General features: G+C 34.4%; 1 long non-coding RNA gene across 1 annotated transcript in view; it reads left to right on the forward strand.

The window, feature by feature from the left end:
• LOC306653168 overlaps positions 1-20,193 on the forward strand; it is a 425,241-nt gene that overhangs the window by 132,134 nt on the left and 272,914 nt on the right. Inside the window, exons 2-3 of the long non-coding RNA XR_013761658.1 lie at positions 14,282-14,303; positions 17,835-17,930. This is a non-coding gene — a long non-coding RNA (uncharacterized lncRNA). The remainder of the gene's footprint in view (positions 1-14,281; positions 14,304-17,834; positions 17,931-20,193) is intronic.

Consider the following 20,193-nt stretch of genomic DNA (forward strand, 5'->3'; position numbering starts at 1 on the left):
ATAGAGTGCTAATTTCCAGAACCTATAAAGAACTCAAAAAACTCTACACCAAGAATACAAATAATCCAATCAACAAATGGGCTAAGGAAATGAACAGACACTTCACAGAAGAAGATGTACAAGCAATCAACAGATATATGAAAAAATGTTCAACATCTCTAGTAATAAGAGAAATGCAAATCAAAACTACCCTAAGATTTCATCTCACCCCAATTAGAATGGCAATTATCAAGAACACAAGCAACAACAGGTGTTGGCGAGGATGTGGGGAGAAAGGTACACTCATACATTGCTGGTGGGGTTGCAAATTAGTGCAGCCACTCTGGAAAGCAGTATGGAGATTCCTCAGAAAGCTTGGAATGGACCCACCATTTGACCCAGCTATCCCACTCCTTGGTCTATACCCAAAGGACTTAAAATCAGCATACTACAGAGATACAGCCACATCAATGTTCATAGCTGCTCAATTCACTATAGCCAGATTGTAGAACCAACCTAGATGCCCTTCAGTTGATGAATGGATAAAGAAACTGTGGCATATATATACAGTGGAATATTACTCCGCCATGAAGAATGATAAAATTATGGCATTTGCAGGCAAATGGATGAAATTGGAGGATATCATGCTAAGTGAGATAAGCCAATCTCAAAAAACTAAAGGATGAATGATCTCACTGATAAGCGGATGAGGACATATAAGGGGGGGTATGAGGGGTTAGTGTTAGGGTTAGGGTTAGGTTTAGGGTTAGGGATTAGAAGGGTGGTAAGAATGGAGGAATGAAGGACTGTATAGAGGGAAAAGAGGCGTGGGAGGGCTGGGGGGAAGGGAAAAAATAACAGAATGAATCAAACAATATTGCCCTATGTAAATTTATGATTTTTAATTAAAATAAAAAAAAGAAAAAAAAAAAAAAAGAAAAGCAACAATACAAATCAGCATAGGGAGGAACTACCCTAAAGGAAAAGCCAATCAAAGGGGAACCCAAGTCATGTTAAAAACCAAAAATAAGCCAAAGTGACCAGGAATACAAATCATATCACAATAATAACCCTGAATGTCAGTGACCTAAACTCAATAATCAAAAGACATAGACTGGCTGATTGGATTAAAAAGAAAGACCCAACAGTATGCTGCCTTCAAGAGACTCATCTCATAGAAAAAGACATCCAAAGACTAAAGGTGAAAGGATGGGGTAAAACATACCATGCACATGGACCCAGTGAAAAAGCAGGGGTCTCCATCCTCATATCAGATAAAGTGGACTTCAAACCTAAGTTAGTCAGAAGGGATAAAGAAGGACATTTCATATTGCTTAAGAGAAGCATAAAACAGCAAGATATAACAATTTTAAATATTTATGCCCCAAACAATGGAGCATCTATATATATCAAACAAACCCTTCTCAATTTTAAGAATCAAATAGACCAAAACACATTAATAGTGGGGAACTTTAACACACTGCTCTCACCACTGGATAGATCCTCCAAACAAAAACTGAACAAAGAAACTACAGAACTAAATAATACAATCAATGATAAGACTTAATGAATATTTACAGAGTATTTCATCCATCATCAAGCAAATATACTTTCTTCTCAGCAGCTCATGGATCCTTCTTCGAAACAGACCATATGCTGTGCCACAAAGAAGTCATTAGTAAATACAAAAAAATAGAGATCCTACCCTGTATCCTATCAGACCATAATGGAATGCAATTAGAAATGAACAATAAAATAACAAACAAAAACTACTCATATACCTGGAGACTAAATAATATGCTATTGAATGATGCAATGATAACAGAAGACTTCAGGGAAGAAATAAAAAAATTCTTAGAGGTAAATGAGAACAATGAAACAAAATATCAAAATCTCTGGGACACTATGAAAGCAGTAATAAGAGGAAAGTTCACTGCATTGAGCTCATATATTAAAAAAATTTAAAGTCAATAACTAAATAACCTAACATTACATCTCAAAGCACTAGAAAAAGAAGAACAGATCAACACCAAAAATAATAGAAGACAGGAAATAATTAAAATCAGAGCTGAAATCAATGAAATTGAAACAAGAGAAACAATTCAAAAAATTGACAAAACAAAAAGTTGGTTCTTTGAAAAAGTAAACAAAATTGATAAACCCCTAGCCACACTAACAAAGAGGAGAGAGAAAACTCAAATTACTAGAATTCATGATGAAAGGGGAAAGATCACGACAGACACCATTGAAATACATAACATAATTAGAAGCACACTTTGAAAATCTATACTCTACCAAAATAGAAAATATCAAAGATATTGACAAATTTTTAGAGACATATGATCCTCCCAAACTGAATCAGGAAGATGTACACAATCTAAACCGATCAATTTCAAGCACTGAAATAGAAGGAGCCATCAAAAGTCTATCAACCAAGAAAATCCCAGGATCAGATGGATTCTCAGGTGAATTCTACAAGACATTTAAAGAAGAACTGATACCAATACTCCTCAAAGTATTCCAGGAAATAGAAAAGGAGGGAACCCTTCCAAATTCATTCTATGAGGCTAGTATCACTCTGATACCAAAACCAGACAAAGACTCATTAAGGAAAGAAAAATTTAGACCAATATCCCTGATGAACATAGATGCAAAAATCCTTAACAAAATACTGGCAAATTGCATACAAAAATATATTAAAAAGATAGTGCACCATGATGAAGTGGGGTTTATCCCAGGGATGCAAGGATGTTTCAACATCTGGAAATCAATAAATGTAATTCATCACATCAATAGGCTTAAAGTTAAGAATCACATGTTTATTTCAACAGATGCTGAGAAAGTGTTAGATAAAATACAGCACCCTTTCTTACTTAAAAAACACTAGAAAAAATAGGAATAGTAGGTACATATCTCAATATTGTAAAGGTTATCTATGCTAAGCCCATGGCCAGCATCATCCTTAATGGAGAAAAACTAAAAGCATTCCCTCGAAACACTGGAACAAGACAGGGATGTCCTCTTTCACTACTTCTATTCAACATGGTCCTTGAAACACTTGCCAGAGCAATTAGACAGACCAAAGAAATTAAAGGGATATAAATAGGAAAAGAAGAACTAAAGCATCAACTATTTGCTGATGACATGATCCTATATTTAGAAGATCCAAAAAACTCCACTAGAAAACTTCTAGAACTAATAAATGAATTCAGCAAAGTAGCAGGATATAAAATCAACATGCACAAATCTAATGTATTTCTATTCATAAGTGATGAATCCTCTGAAAGAGAAATTAGGAAAACCACTCCATTCACAATAGCCACAAAAAAAAAAAAAATACAAAACTTGGGAACTAATCTCACAAAAGAGATGAAAGACCTCTACGATGAAAACTACAGAACATTAAAGAAAGAAATTGAAGAAAACCTTTGAAGATGGAAAGATCTCCCATGTTCTTGGATAGGCAGAATTAATATTGTCAAAATGGCCATTCTACCAAAGGTGCTATACAGATTCAATGCAATTCCAATTAAAATCCCAATGACATTCCTCATAGAAATAGAGAAAGCAATCATGAACTTCATCTGGAAGAACAAGAGACCTCAAATAGCCAAAACAATCCTGAGTAGAAAAAGTGAAACAGGAGGAATCACAATACCAGACATTAAACTATATTACAGAGCAGTAGTAACAAAAACAGCATGGGATAGGGACCAAAATAAATAGGCGGACCAATGGTACAAAATAGAAGACACAGAGACAAAACCACATAAATACAGTCACCTCATACTAGACAAAGGAGCCAAAAACATACAATGGAGAAAAGATAGCCTGTTCAACAAATGGTGCTGGCAAAACTGGAAGTACATATGCAGTAAAATGAAAGTAAACCTCTATCTCTTACCAGGCACAAAATTCAACTCAAAATGGATCAAGGACATAGGAATTAGACCAGAGACCCTGCACTTAATAGAAGACAAAGTAGGCCCAAATCTTCGTCATGTTGGCTTAGGATCAGACTTCTTCAACAAGACTCCCAAAGCACAAGAAATCAAAGCAAGATTCAGTTAATGGGATGGATTCAAACTAAAAAGCTTTTTCTCATCAAAGGATACAATCAAGAATGTGAAGAGAGAGTCTACAGAGTGGGAGAAAATCTTTTCCATAAGCACTTCAGATAGAGCACTTATCTCCAAAATTTATAAAGAACTTAAAAACTTTACACCAAAAATACAAAGAACCCAATCAATAAATGGGCCAAGGAACTGGACAGGCACTTTACGGAAGAAGATATACAGGCAATTAATAAATATAAGGAAAAATATTCAGTATCTCTAGTAATAAGAGAAATGCAATTAAAACAACTCTAATATTTCATCTTACTCCAATTAGAATGGCTACTATCAAGAACACAAAGAATAATAGATGTTGGCATGGATGTGGGGATAAAGGCACACTTTTACATTGCTGGTGGAGTTGCAAATTGGTGCAGCTACTCTGGAAAGCAGTGTGGAAAATCCTCAGAAAACTTGAAATGGACCCACCTTTTGACCCAGATATCCCACTCCTTGGTTTATACCCAGAGGACTTAAAATCAGCATACTACAGTAACACAGCCACATCAATGTTTATAGCAGCTCAGTTGACAATAGCTATATTGTGGAACCAACCTTGATGCCCTTCAATAGATAAATGAATAAATAAACTGTGGTATATATACACAATGCAATAGTATTCAGCCATAAAGAAGAATAATATCATGGCATTTGCAGACAAAAGGATGGAATTGGAGATTATCATGCTAAGTGAAATAAGCCAATCCCCAAAATCCAAAGGCCGAATGTTTTCCCTGAGAGTGGAGAATGATATATAATGGGGGTGGTGAGGTGGGGAGTGAGAGAAGAATGGGGGGACGTTAGATTATGTAGAAGGAAATAAGAAGGAGCGGGGTATGAAAAATGGTGGAATGAGATAGACATCATTACCCTATGTACATGTATGATTACACAAATGGTATGAGTCTACATCATGTACAACCACAGAAATGAAATGATGTACCCCATTTGTGTACAGTGAATCAAAATGCAGTCTGTAAAAAATTAAAAGATAAATAAAAACAAAGAAAAAAATTAGAAGGAAGTTAACTAAATGATAACACTAACTCTTTACTTATCACTAATAACCTAGAATGTAAATGGACTGAATTTACAAATTAATAGAAATTAGATCAACAGATACAAAAGCAAGACTCAAAAATATGCTTCATATAAGAAACTCAGTTTACCAGTAAAGACACACACAGACAGACTGATGGTGAAAGGATAGTAAATGATACTCTAAGCAAATGGAAACCAAAAGCAAGCAGGAGTAGCTGAATTTATATCAGAGGAAATGAATTTAAAGACAAAAATTTATGAAGACACAAAGGTCACTATATAATGATCAATGAATCAATTCAACAAGAAGGTATAAAGAATATGAATTTATGCACCTAATTTTACAATGTAAACATTAATAGATCTACTGAGAGAGATAGGATCCAATATAATCATAGTGGGAAACTTCAGTCCCCTGTTTCTTCTAATTGAAAAATCATCCAGTCAAAAATAAATCAGTGAAGAAACATCAAGGCTAAATTATACCATAGATCAAATGGATTCTATAGAAATTTGTAGAACATTTCATCCAACTGTTGCCGAATACATTCTTTTCATCACACATGGAAAATTTACTAAAATAGGCCATGTATTAGGTTGCAAACCAAGTGTTAATAAATTCAAAGAAATTGAAATCATATCACATATATTTTCTGACTGCAATGGAATAAAACTAGAAATAAACAACAAAAACTTCAGAAATCATGCAAATGAATACTGAACATGATGCTGAAGAAATAATTGTAAGTAACCAAAAGGAAAATTTAAAAAATTTTGGAAACAAGTGAAAATGGAAACAAAACATATCAAAATTTTACTGGTGTCTTTACTGGTGAAGTACTATACAATACTACAAGGGAAATTTATATGAATAAACACCTAGATCATGGAAATAGAAATATTTCAAATAAATAATCTAATGATGCATCTCAAGTCCAGAGAAAAAGAGCAAATTAACCCCAAAATTAATAGAAAGAGAGGAATAGCAAAGAAATAAATGAAATAGAGACTTAAAAACAAAATAAAATATCAATGATACAAATCTGGTTGGGTTCTTTGAAAAGATAACAAATCTTTAGTTGCACTAACCAAAAAAAAAAAGAAAGATGTAAATAAATAAAACTAAAGATGAAAAACACATCACAACTGACACTATAGAAATACAAAGGATCATTAGGGATTATTATAAACAACTATACAACAAAAAATTAAGAAACTTAGGAGAAATGGATAAATTTCTGGACTTATATAATCTTACCAACATTGGACCATGAAGACATTGAAAATCTAAACAAAAATGAATAGTGAGAGTGCATCAGTAGTAAAGTTTCTCAACAAAGAGAAGTGCAGGATTGGATGACTTCATGATGAATTTTATCAAACTTTTAAATTTAGAACTAATGTCAGTTCCTCTCAACTTATTCCAAAAGAAAAAAGTGAAAGGGAAGGTATTCTTCCAAACTCATTCTATGAGGCCAGGATTAACCTAACAATGAAATCAGACAAGTTTACACAACAACAAAAGGAAACTATAGACCACTGTCTCTAATGAACATTGGTGGAAAAATTCTAAACAAAATACTAGGAAACAAAATCTAACAGCATATCAAAATTATAATTTATCATAATCAAACAGGATTTACCCAAGGAAGGCAGGGATGATTCAACATATACATGACAGTAAGTTGTAATACATTACATCAACAAAGTGAAGGATAAAAGCTGATCATTATCTCAATAGACACAGAAAATGCTTTTGATAAAATTCAACATCCCCTCCTGATAAAATCTCTGAAAAAATTAGGTGTAGAAGGAACATCTCTGAACATAATAAATGACAAACCTATATTTAGCTAATATCATACTGAATGGGGAAAAGACAAAAACGTTTTCTCAAAGATCTGAAACAACCAAGGATGTCCACTCTCAACCTCTTTTCAGCATAGTTCTGGAAGTCCTGGCCAGGCCATTTAGGCAAGAGAAAGTAATAAAAAGCCTACAAAGAGTAAAGGAGGAACCAAATTATCATCTTTGCAAATCAGATTATTTTATACACGAAAATATCTAAAAACTCCACCAAAGACCATTAGAACTAATAAATTCAGTAAAGTTGGCGGGTACAACATCAAGATGCAAAAATTAGCATTTTTATACACCAATAATGAAATTGGAGAGACAGAAAGAATGAAGGCAGTCCCATTTACCATAGCTACAAAACAAAACCCTACGAATAAATTTTACCCCCAAAGTGAAACATCTCTATAATGAAAATAACAAAATTCTAATGAAAGAAATTGAAGAGAACAGAAAAAAAAAAAAAAGTGAAAAGACATCCTGTGTTCATGGATTGTAAGAATTAACATTATTAAATGTTTATTGTACCCACAATAATTTACAGATTTGGTGTAATGTCTATGAAAATACCAATGGCATTTTTTACAGAAAATTTTAGAAAACAGAATCCTAAAATACATACAGAAGCACAAATGACCTTATATAGACAAAGTGATCTTGAATAAAAGCAATAAAGCTGGAGGTGACAAGTACCTGACTTCAAAATATATTAAAAAGTTATAGCCAGAAAAACAACATGGCATTGATATAAAAATAAACACATAGATCAATCAACAGAAGAGTCTCAGAAATCATCCCTTGAGTTACAGCCAACTAATTCTTGACAAAGGCATCAGAAACTTTCTTTGTAGAAAGAGCAGCCTCTTTAATAACTGGTCTTGGGAAACTGGATATTTATATGCAGAAGACTGAAACTTGATCTCTGGTTCTCAGTATGTAGAAAAATTCAACCCAAACTTTATCAAAGAAATAAATATAAGACCTAAAACTAGGAAACTGTTAGAAGAAGACAGACAAAATATTATAAGACATCAGAATAAGCCCCAATTTTTTTGATAAGATCATAAAAGAATAGGAAAAAAAGTAAAAATAGACAAATGGGTTTATATTAAACTAAGAAGCTTCTGCACAGTGAAGAGAACAAGAGAGTAAGAGGCAATCTAGAGTATGGGCAAAAAAATGTGTAATCATCTGACAGCTGATTAATATCTAGAATACACAAGGAATTTTAAAAACTTAATAATATAATCCAATTAAAAACTGGGAAAATGAGATGCATAAACACTCCTTCAAGAAAGGAATTCAAATGGCCAGAGAATTTATGAAAAAGCGCTCAACTTTGCTAACCATCAAGGCCATAAAAGCACAAACCACAGTGATGTCATAACCCAGAATGACTATTATCAAAACATGAAAAATAACACATGTTGATAAAGATGTGGTGAAAAGGGGTCTCTCATAAGCTGTGGGTGGGAATGTAAATTAGTAGGATAGGATGGAGGGGCCTGAAGAAACTAAACTTTAGATCTATCAAATGATTCAGCTATCCCACTTCTGGGTATGTATGTGAAGGAAATGAAATTAGCATACCAAAGACTCCCCCCTACCCCCTGCACACCCATGTTTGTTGCTGCATATTCACAATAGCTAAGACATGGACTCAGCCTAGCTGGCCATCGACAGATGAATGGATAAAGGAAATACAGTACATATTCACAATGAAATGTTATTCATTCACAAAGAAGAATGATATCATTTGTAGCAAAATGGATGGAAATGAAGGACATTATGTTAAGTAAAGTAAGTCAGATGCAGAAAAACAAATTCCATATGTTCTCTCTCTTATGTAGATGTTTTTAAAAGGTTGACTGGAATGTATAATAGTGATTACCAGAAGTTGGGAAGAGTGAAGGGAAGGGGAGACAGTGGTAGGTTAGATGAGGGTTACCCAAATGCAGTTAGGTAGAAATAAAAAGTTCTAATATTCTACATTATGTGGGGTGTATAGTTCACAAAAACTAGAATGAATGACTAGAAGGACCCAAAGTCTCAAACACAAATGGTGATAGATGTAAATGTTAATTACCCCATATTTGATCAGTGCATAATTTATACTTGTATTGAAATGTCACATTGTACCCCATAAATATGTACAACTATTGTGTTAATAAAAAAATTAAGGAGGATGAAATGTTAAATACCCTGATTTTAAAATTGTACACTGTATACACATATTGAATTATTACACCATACTCCCAAATTTGTACAATGAAAAATTTTAAAAAGTTGGTTGCAAAATAGGATATAATCACATTAGTTTTATAATAAAGAATCTCATAGGCAAAGATCAGATTATGGACCAATGATCCACTCAATAAAGGAATTGAGGAGTTAATGTAAAGATAAAATGAACAAATACAGGCACTGAATTCTCTTTATACCTTATGGGAACCAGTGCTGAGCAGCCTCTAGTTTTAGTATTCTAATCTCTCTGCCTCTCCAGGACTGCATAGGCTCTTATTTCTTCTTTTGGTGTCTACTTCTGTCCCCTTCACACCTTTCACACACAAATTTTGTCTGCTTATATAACAAGTAAACATTGGTGGCAATCTTCATTATCATTAGCTCATACTGGATCTTAATTGATACAGAATGTAAAGAGAATGAAATTGACTTTTTTGAAAGTCAAGAAATATCTTCCTAATGCAATCAGCTATATCCAGAAGGGGTGGGATCATTTGGTAAAGCAAGCCTCCCTTTCTGCCCATGAGCTGGGTCTGCAGGCTGGGAAAGTTTCTAGAGGAAATAGTTCTGGATGAGGCTGGAAACGATGTGTCCGACTTATATAATCAGATGTATCTCTGGATGTTGCTATTTCTACAGATGATTTTTATTGTATTCTTTCTTTATGTTTTCTAAGTTGCCTGTAATAAATTTATATTATTTTTTCATAGCAATAAATATTCACGAAAAGAAAAATAGTAATAAGATATAGGAGAAAATGCAGAGTCATAAGGAAATGTGACCAGGGATGTTGGTGAAGAAAAACTGGAAATAATTGGTTTAAGACCAATTGTTGGTGAATAATAGACTGAGGATCCCATGTGATATCTGAATGTCTCAGGGAGCTGATGTGCCATCTTGAGGTTTCTGAAAAGTAATGAAGGCTCTACTTCAGGTGCAGATTTGCAGAAATTTGGAGATGGGTCTTCCCCTTGACATTTTATTAGTAAAGAGCATATCTCATGAAGTTAATACAAAGTCTTCTCTAAGTTTCTGTGTTCCCATATTAAAAGGTTTTAGATTTTTATATCATTTCAAATCAAGTGGTCTTAAATCAAATACATGCGTTTGCAAAATGAGAAAGTAGATTTGAAGACCTGAGCATTTTTCATCAGGATCCATTTGGGGGCAAAGATGTTTTCATTAGTGATACATCTTACATTCACCTACTTTTGCTGAGGTCATTACATAGAATTAGTCATGATGTCCCTGGGTGGGAGATATCACACAGAAGAGGATCATTCGTAAGAAATAAAGTGGAAGCTATGTTAATCAACTGAAAAGAATAATTGCAGGATCATTCCTTAATAAGAATTGGAGAAGGAATGCCAGAGTCCTGGTGTGACTGGGCAGAGACGTTTTTGGAACTATAATAAATAGCATTTAACATGCGGTGAAGCATTTTTAAAATAGAACTTAAAATTTTTGTATTTTATCTGTTATTCTTATGTATTGGCACTTAAAGGGACAACACAAAGTTATTATTTCAGAGAATAAATATCAAGATCAAAGCATATGACACATGTTTAGATAGGCAGCACCAGTATTTGTATTGATATTCCCCTCCTTTACAATGAATACTCAAATGCAGTTCCAATGCAATATAATTTTGTAGATTCATATGGTTTGTATCTTAATCTGATCTTTGTTACATTTACCAGACATTTATTTTTCTTTTACTTAGCTACCTTTTACATCTTTTCATTTCATATCCATCCTGTTCCAATCCATCCCCCAACATGTTTCTTATCTTGAAAATGTAGCAATCACAGTTTTTTCTCAGTATAATCACTTAATTCAAATACAGTTGAAATCCACAAAGATGAGTGCAGGTGAGACTCCAGATTCCAACAGTTTAACCAAAAGCAATATTCATAACATGGATGACACCTTAGTGTTGTAGAATGTCTTTTTAACTTGACTCACTTAAATTTAATTTAGCTCTGTTGTGAGCCAGATCAGATTTTCAAATTTTTACATAGAATATACTTTTTAGAGCAGTTTCAGTTTCATGGCAAAATAAGACTGTAAGCTTCTGCTTGAAAAACCAAAAATTTTTTATTGAGTACTTTTTAAGTATCTGATGTTCTATTTGGTGCCCAGGATGCAAAGATGCATCTTAGATTTCTTGGGTATGTGAACCTAGAGTAGGAATTATATAAGATGAGAATGCTCACCATGCATGTGAAATTGCTAAGTAGGGGAACTAGTGCTATGTAGCACGGAGGAGCGAGCAATTCATTGAAGCTGAAAAAGTAAAAGAACTCTTGGCTCTTAAACAAGGGAATCACATTTCACATTTCCTAAGTTAGCTATCTCAGGGTAATTATTAACAACTGTCTTTTACTATCAAAAGTAACCTGGTATGAAAATAAATTATATGGTCACTGTGTTTTAAAGATAAAATAAAAATGTTGGTTGGATTTTAGTTATCAAAATATGATACACCCAAGTAGGCAATTTTAATAGGGTTTTTGGAATCTTGTGCTTCAGAAGGGAATGATGTTTTAGAAAGGTTGCACAGGTGGTACTGTGGAAAATGGGTTGGAAGAGGATGTTTAGTATACTTCAAGTGGTTTTTATGGTGCTCAGGAAATGAGGCCTGGATTCAGAGAGTAATCCTGGAGTTAGAGAAAAAAGAAAATCAAGAGAATAACAAATTTAGGTAAATATTTCTATTGGTTATAAGATTACATTAATTTGAATAGTTGTATTGTAGTTTAAAATGAATATTTTTTCTCAATTATAATTAATACTATATACAACCATAACTTTTTGAGGTCTTACAGATATTTGAGACTTTTTTTAAGTGTGACTTGCTGACAATAAATTTTGCAGGTTTGTTTTATGGAAGACCAAATTCAACTGAACATTTTTTTTTTTTTATTATACATAGAAGTTTTATGATTTTACCTCCCAGGATGACTTAGTCGCTTATTTAAGAATAACCAAAGGCAAAATAATTCAAATTTATCTAATCTGAAACTTCATATTAAAGATTTATTAATTTGTCCATTTCCTTTCTACACATTTATATGTAAAAGTCTCACCATTTACCAGTCTCAGCAGTCTTTACTGGCAGGGAGTAGGCAGCTGTGTAACACATTTATGGGAGTCATAAATCTAGCTGTTTTCATTTTCCATTACCCAAGTTCCTATAGTAACCAGTGACATTCAATGCTGACTTAATGGTTCACACTGAACGAAAACTGCTCCTGCTTTTACTCAGATGAGTTTCAATCGCTTAATACCCTCTAATTTCCTACCTTTTACATCTTTTCATTTCATATCCATCCTGTTCCAATCCATCCCCCAACATGTTTTCTTATCTTGAAAATGTAGCAATCACAGTTTTTCTCAGTATAATCACTTAATTCAAATAGAGAGTTGAAATCCACAAAGATGAGTGCAGGTGAGATTCCAGATTCCAACAGTTTAACCAAAAGCAATATTCATAACATGGATGACACCTTAGTGTTGTAGAATGTCTTTTTAACTTGACTCACTTAAATTTAATTTAGCTCTGTTGTGAGCTAGATCAGATTTTCAAATTTTTACATAGAATATACTTTTTAGAGCAGTTTCAGGTTCATGGCAAAATAAAGCAGAAGGTACAGAGACTTCCTATATACCCCTACAAAATCTCCCCCACCCCATTTTTGTACATTTGATATAACTGATGAACCTACAGTTCATCCTTATTGCTCAAATGATGTGTTCGCACGTCATTATTGCCCAAGTCCATAGTTTACAGCAGGGTTCACTTGCTATTGCACATCCTATAATTTTAGAAAAATATATAAAGATATGTATCTGACATTTTAGTACATTCACTGCCCTAATAATCCTGTACTCTATTTGTTCATCCTTTTCTTCTCCCAACAACGAATATTCTTTTAGTGTTTTGTTTTTACTGGTGTTACAGTGTAGATATGAGGTGCCCCCCCTCCCCAGAGGCTCATGTGTTAATGAAGGAGTGTTCAGAGACGAAATCATTGTGAGACCTGTAACCTAACCAGTGGAGTAATCCTTTTAATGGATCAGTAATTTGAATGAACTGAGAGTGGTAAGTGAATGCAGTTGGGACATGGTTGGAACAAGTAGATCACTGGGGGCTCATAACAGGTCACTTGGGGATTATAGCTTGTCCCTGGCTCCTCACCTTCTCTGTTTCCTGGCTGCCATGAACTGAGCAGCTTTCCCTTGTCACACCTTTCCCCCAGGCTCAGATCAACAGAGTCAATGATCATGGACTGAACCTCTGAAACTATGAGTCAAAATAAATTTTTTCCTCCTCTTAGTTGTTGTCATAGGTATTTTGGTCACAGTGATGGAAAAACATACTAACATAACGAAAAGGTGAAATGGTTGGATTCAAGCTCTTTTTCATCACACAGATCTTATCTCAAATGTCTTTTCTTCAGACAGGTCTTCCTGAAGTAGACTATTTTTTTTTTTTTTTTTGGTCATTTTACTGAAGTAAGCCATTTATTTACTTATGATTCTTATCTCTAGCCACAGTTACTAGTTATTCATCATTGACGTCCTCCAATGAAATGTCCTTGAAGGGAGAGACCTTGATTGCTTTCTTCACAGCTCTACCTTTAGTGCTCAAACAATGCCCGCCCAAAGGTAGAGGCTCAGTGGTTACTTACAAAATGAATGAGTGAATGAACAAATGAATTAATGAATACCTTCTTTGCAGGGGTGATGTAAGTGAAACACTTGATACAGAATAGATGCACTAAATGATAGTACTTAATGTTATTTACTACTCAATTATTTGCTCCAAGAAGATGTCAAGTGGTTATTCCAATGCAGAAATTAATTCAGTTATTCAGAAATAAATGATCTTTGCAAATAATCCCTCCACACTTTAACTTGCTTGCAGTATGCCATCTGTTTCTTTTTGGAATTTCAACTGAAGCATACTTTTTGCTCTCCAGACAAAAGATTGTTTGCTATTTTTAACATTCTCATTATTTTCTTTTTCTGGTTTAACTTTTTAGGAGCTGTTCTCTCCACATCCAGGTAGGCATAGCTACTCTTTCCTTTGTTGTTTCTATGTTCCTTGAATACATTCATCAGAGCATCTACACAACTTCAGTATTCCTTACTGTTAACGTACCCATAGTCTTTACTAGACCATCTCCTTGAGAAGAGGACTTATATTTTATTTGCCTTGTTATCTATAATTCCAAGTATAATGTCAATCCCTTAGTGGTTGCTCGACCATTGTTTTCTGAGTAAATGACTGTAAGATGTTTCAAGTAACCATATTTATTCCAAGAGTTTACATTTTTACCATGATTGACAAAGAGCTGAAATCCAGGTTCACAATGCTAAATTTAGGAATTTTAATGGATTAGCATTTATTTTGGGATGATTGTATTAGTCTGTTCTGTGTTGCTATAGCAGAATGCTACACATTTTTAATTTATAAAGAATAGAATCTTATATCTCACAGTTATGGAGGTTGAAAATTCTAAGGTCAAGGTCCTACAAGGTTAAGGCCTTTGTGCTTCTAAGATGATACCTTCACTGTTGGGTACTCCAGTGAGAGAGGGGTTCCATAACCTCCCATGGAAGAAGGGCAGAAGAGGGAGTACTCCCTCTGATAGCCCTGTTTATAGTAACTTTCCACTCATGGTCATGAGATTTTCATGACCTAAGTATATCCCCAAAAGCCCCATCTCTAAATACCCCTACTCTGGGGATCAAGTTTCCAATGTATGATATCTTACACATGAAGTTTAGGGGATACATTCAGACAGTAATGACTGACATGCCTCAGTGTTCCAGTGTAGCTAAAGAACAAAGGAAGTAGGTCAGGTGATTATGTGGTTCTACATTGTGGGATTCATAAGTAGTGGGTCATTAATAGTAATAAAAAAGGTAGGAAAACAACCTAGCAGAGTTTGAGTAGATAACAATATTTAAAATTTCTACTACAAATTAAATTTTTTTGGTCCTGGTGATTGAATCCAGGGGTGCTTAACAACTGAGCCACATCCCTAACCCTTTTTTATATTTTATTTAGAGACAGGGTCTCTCTGAGACACTTAGGACTTTGCAAAATTGCTGAGGCTGACTTTGAATTCAAAAATCTTCCTGTCTCAGCCTCCCAAGTCTGAGAAAACCCCATCTCTAAATAATGTGCCTGTATTAATTTTTATAACTACAAAACCAATTTATGATAAACGTACATTTGTGCTAAACTTTGTGCTAAAATATTGGTCTTTCAGGTTTAAAGTTAGGTTCCAGTGCTTATCAGAAAGTGTAAGCTTTTTCTTCTTCCTGAATTTAGTTTCTACATTTTTCTTTTGTTTTTGGGTTGAAATATCAAAGGGCATATTTATGGACTGTGCTTTATAAAGAAAGTATGTTTATGGGTGATTAAAAGTTATACTCTGGTTTTATATTAAGGAATAGTTGATGTTTTAGATAGAATTATATCATAACCATATATAAGCTTGTAACAATTTAAATATACTCTAGATATGTAATTAATAACTTAATGGCCCTAGCATTAGTATTAGCAGGAAATGTATATTGTTCTTTATTTCTTTTGTAATGATATCAGAATAGTAAATTAAAATTCACCTATGTGGCAGAAGAATAAGGAGATTGCAGTTCTATTACTTGTTTAAATGTCTCCTAAGACAAATTTACATAACATTTAATTCAAATAACCCAACTTAGTCTTATTAAGCCTTCAAAAAGAGTCTTATTACTGGCTTCAAATCTGCCAGGCCTGGTACACATTGATCTGTAGATTATTTTATCCTTCTTTATGGAATTAAGGTCACATGAGCAAGGCCTATAAGTATATGATGAGTTTCCTAATTACTCAGTGAAGGTTTCAGAGTCAGGATTTTGCAGAACTTTGAATGTTGGCTCTGTGTCTTTGGACCTCAAAAATAGAACTGACCTTAGGTATGGGAAAGTAGGCAGCCACATTTATGGTGTATTTGGAGGCTGAGAAATATACACCTGTAACTTCCCAATTTAAGCTATTGTCTAAAATTCTTCATTAACATCACTTATTTTGGATTAAAATGATCTTTATGAATAGATTGTTTTAATGTTAGCATCCAACCTCTGACAGTAAGATCTTAATATTTAATAAGCATTGTTGAACTCACAAACACAGGTTCATTTATAAGTGAACATGGTACTCCTTCCCTCTTTCCACTCTTATTCTTATGTTCGAGAGGGTTTTTTTTTTTCCAGTTGTACAAATATATTACTATTTTCTAACATCGCCCTGCAGACCACCTATGTCAGGATCACCTGACTGCTAAAATGAAGACTGCTGGGCACCTGCCAAATCTGCTGTGCCAGAGCTCTACGGTACTATTGTGGAGGAGGTATTGAAAAATTTTATGCTTCCTAAGGAATTGCTGATTTATGTGTTGATTTTTTTGTCTATATCTTAGGGTTCTTCCTCTCTCTTTATAAAAAATTAAGATTTAATTCACATATCACACAAATCATTATTTTAAAGTGTACAGTTCAGTGATGTCTATTATACACACAGAATTGTGTAACTGTGACTATTATCTGAAAATTGAGGTGGGTACTGTGGAGAATTCAGTGATGTGGGGGTCGTTCTTGTAGACCTTAAGACAACTATGCAGAAGACTGTGACCCGTATTGTCAGAGGTGAAATTGGGCCTCATTAGGTGCATCTCTCAAGTGCTACCCTACCACATACTCTGTAGACAGGTGTCTGACATTGGCTAATGGCCCCTCATCAAATGGAACTGAACCACTTTCATCAATAAGAACATAAGCATAATGCTGTCTTGGGTCACTAGCATTAAATATAGAAATTTAAATTCTTATACTCTGCCCTCCACTTGAAGAATATTATTTGTATAGATCTTTTGGGGATTATTTACTTCTTAATATGTGCCTAATTTCTGAGGGATTTTGTCTTTAGTTATTTCCTTTCACGGATTTTATCTTTTGAAAAGTTTAGATAGCAAGTAAATGAGGTCAAAATAGTATGAAAGTCATAGAGTGAAGGCACTTGGGAATTTTTTGAAAAATACAGTTACAGGTGAAGAGTTGTATGCTGCAAGTTAAAGTGAAGATTTCTATATGGTCTAAATTAGATTATTTCATTAAATAGGTAATTTGTGTTTGATAAAAACAGGTACTTTGAAACACAGAGATTTTTTTTTTTTCCATGCCGGGTATTAAAAATAGGTTAGAGATTTGTCAGATCTCCATTTCACTAGGGAAAGCTAATATATGAGTGAAAATTATTCACACTGATAATAAGATAGGCGCAAGTTTAGTAAAAACAAATTCCAAATATGTAAGTGGTTTTCTGATCAGTTGCTTGACTAAACATTTTTTACTAAACCAATATGGGCATAGATAGAACGAATATCAACCCCCACCCCCACTCACTGGTGAATACCCTACCAGCCTTAATATCTTAATGAAGTTCTGTAGACTTTTCCTCTTCTCTCAACTAGCATATCGTATGTTTAGGTTAAGATTGCAAATTCCAGCCTGAAGTGAAGAATATTATTTTCCACCCTCCTCCAGACTTAGAAGAGCCTCAGGAAGAAGGATTTTAATGAAAGAATTTTCCCAGCTCTTGCTACAGCATTCAGCCTCACACCGGAGGAATACTTGTTATTGGTAAGTTGAAAAATTTAAATCATGAAGGATTTACATGAATGATGTAAGGTTTGAAATGTTTTATGGCATGTTCATTCACACTAAATCAGCCTTTGCCTTTTTAGACTTTTCTTTCAAGACACTTATGCAAATCCAAAATGACAGGAATGGATTTAAAATGATTTTCAGCATCTGAAGATTAGCAAAAAATGACAGACAGAAAGTACTGCACTATTTTTTTCTGAGGGTAAAAATTTCCAGACATAGTGGGCTGGGACAGACTGGAATGAGAATAGATAAACATATTAAAACTATTAATTTCACTTTTGTTATTAGAGTGACTCAATTCCTTGCTCTCAGCATGCCTTCATCCCTCTGTGGGCACTGGGAAGTAACACCATCCTTAGCATACATATAGCTCTGTTCAGAGGTTTTATCTTCTGTGATTTCCTTATTGTGTTATGTTGAACTAGCATGGTAGAGTTTTACATATTAAGTAAAAGTTTTGTGGTAAAGTTATTTGATGAATTTGACAGAGTTTTCCACGAAGCTGACTTTTCTTGCAAAGGTTAACATTATTTTCACTATGTACATTTTAACTGTTTAATAGACATGTGGTTCATTGCATATCAATCAGTAGATATTTATTGGCACCCTCTCTTAGTTTTCAGATATTTTGTCTTCATTTTCTCATATTTACTGCCTCTATCAACACACTTGGGTAGAAAGTGCACATGTGCTAGCGTAGTCATTAGGCTAAGTGGAAATCTGGTAGATAATAGAGAAAAAGTAAAGAGATGAATAGTAAAACACTCTAAGTGCTCTGGAGAAGAATTATAGTCATGCTAGTTGTGGCAACTTCTATTTTTCAAACATGGTTATATTGCAATTTGACCTTGGCTTCCCCTATGAAATCTAATATTCTCTCACTTGATTTTGGTTATGCTGTGATAACTAGTTTGCATTCATTAAAATAAGACACATGTGATGCTGCAAGATTTCTGTGGCTAGATTAGAAGTGTGACAACTTCTGCTTTGGACTTTTAGAACCCTTAGTTTCTTGATGCTTCTTCCTAGAATGTTGCTTTGAACCCAGTAACCTGTGCTTTGACCTGGACAAATAGGGTTACTATTGAGAGCCTTATGGTATTACTGCACTTTTGAGTAACTTCCTTGGAATTTTCCAAGATCCTCTCTTGTGCCTAAGACTATGTGGGATGACAGTGCTATCTGAACAACTTTCCTGCAATGGCCTGAATGTGTCTCCCCAAATTCACATGTTGAAATCTTAACCCTCAAGGTAATGATTGTAAGAGGTAAAATCCTTGGGAGATGATGATATCATAAAGTTAGGCCCTTCTTGAATGGGATTAGTACTCTCATAAAAATGGTACATGGAAGCTTGACTGTCCCTTTTACTATGTGAGGCCTCAATGAAAAGGCACCACTCTGAACCATGTCTGTCTCAAGACACCAAATTGGTGGGCACCTTGATCTTGTAATTCCCATTCTTTCAAACTGGGAGAAATAAATTTATAATGTTTGCAAGCCACACAGTTTATGGAATTTTATTATAGCAGCAGAAATGGACTAAGACAATATCCTAGTCAGGAATGGATATTGTGTGGATCCCCATACCTATTTCTTAAGTACTCTACTCAATACATGGGGTTGACCAGATACCGGACTCATGACTACAGAATCTTCTAGAGTCTCTGTGTCCAGACCCAGTTTCTTGGAGGGTAGCTTAAGAGCAATTGCTGTTGGTCCTGTATTTCTTTTATGGGTGTCATGTGAAATTGGGCCGCCAGAACATTGTTGACCTGAAGATCTGGAGTGACTCAATCTCACATTGTACAATCACAAGATGATGCCATGTCTCAGGTCCAGTAGCAGTCCATTACTGACCCCAGGCTTGAGCTGAAATGTGTGTGGCAACTGCAGGGCATGCTCCAGTTGACAGCCTTGTGAGTCTCCATCTAGAACAATGGATGTTCCTTATCACAATGGAACTGATCTTCTATGTCAACAATGCTCAGTAGTAAATTATGAGAGCTTCCCACTCCGTACATGTGTATGGACATGCAAACACACATGTAAGGAAAGAGAAAAGAGAAAAGTAAAACCCAAGTCATTGTCAAGCAATAAAGCAGTCAGAAGATGGAGACCTGGAGACTCAGAGGTCTCTTTATGGTTGAATAATGAGCAAAGTATAGGTAACTGGGTCAGAGAATTGGAAGGAAAAAACATTGACTTGGAAGAATGTTTGCATTTGTGATCACAG

Source organism: Sciurus vulgaris, assembly GCF_902686455.1.
Source record: "Sciurus vulgaris genome assembly, chromosome: 2".
In the NCBI taxonomy this organism is placed as follows: Eukaryota; Metazoa; Chordata; class Mammalia; order Rodentia; family Sciuridae; genus Sciurus; species Sciurus vulgaris.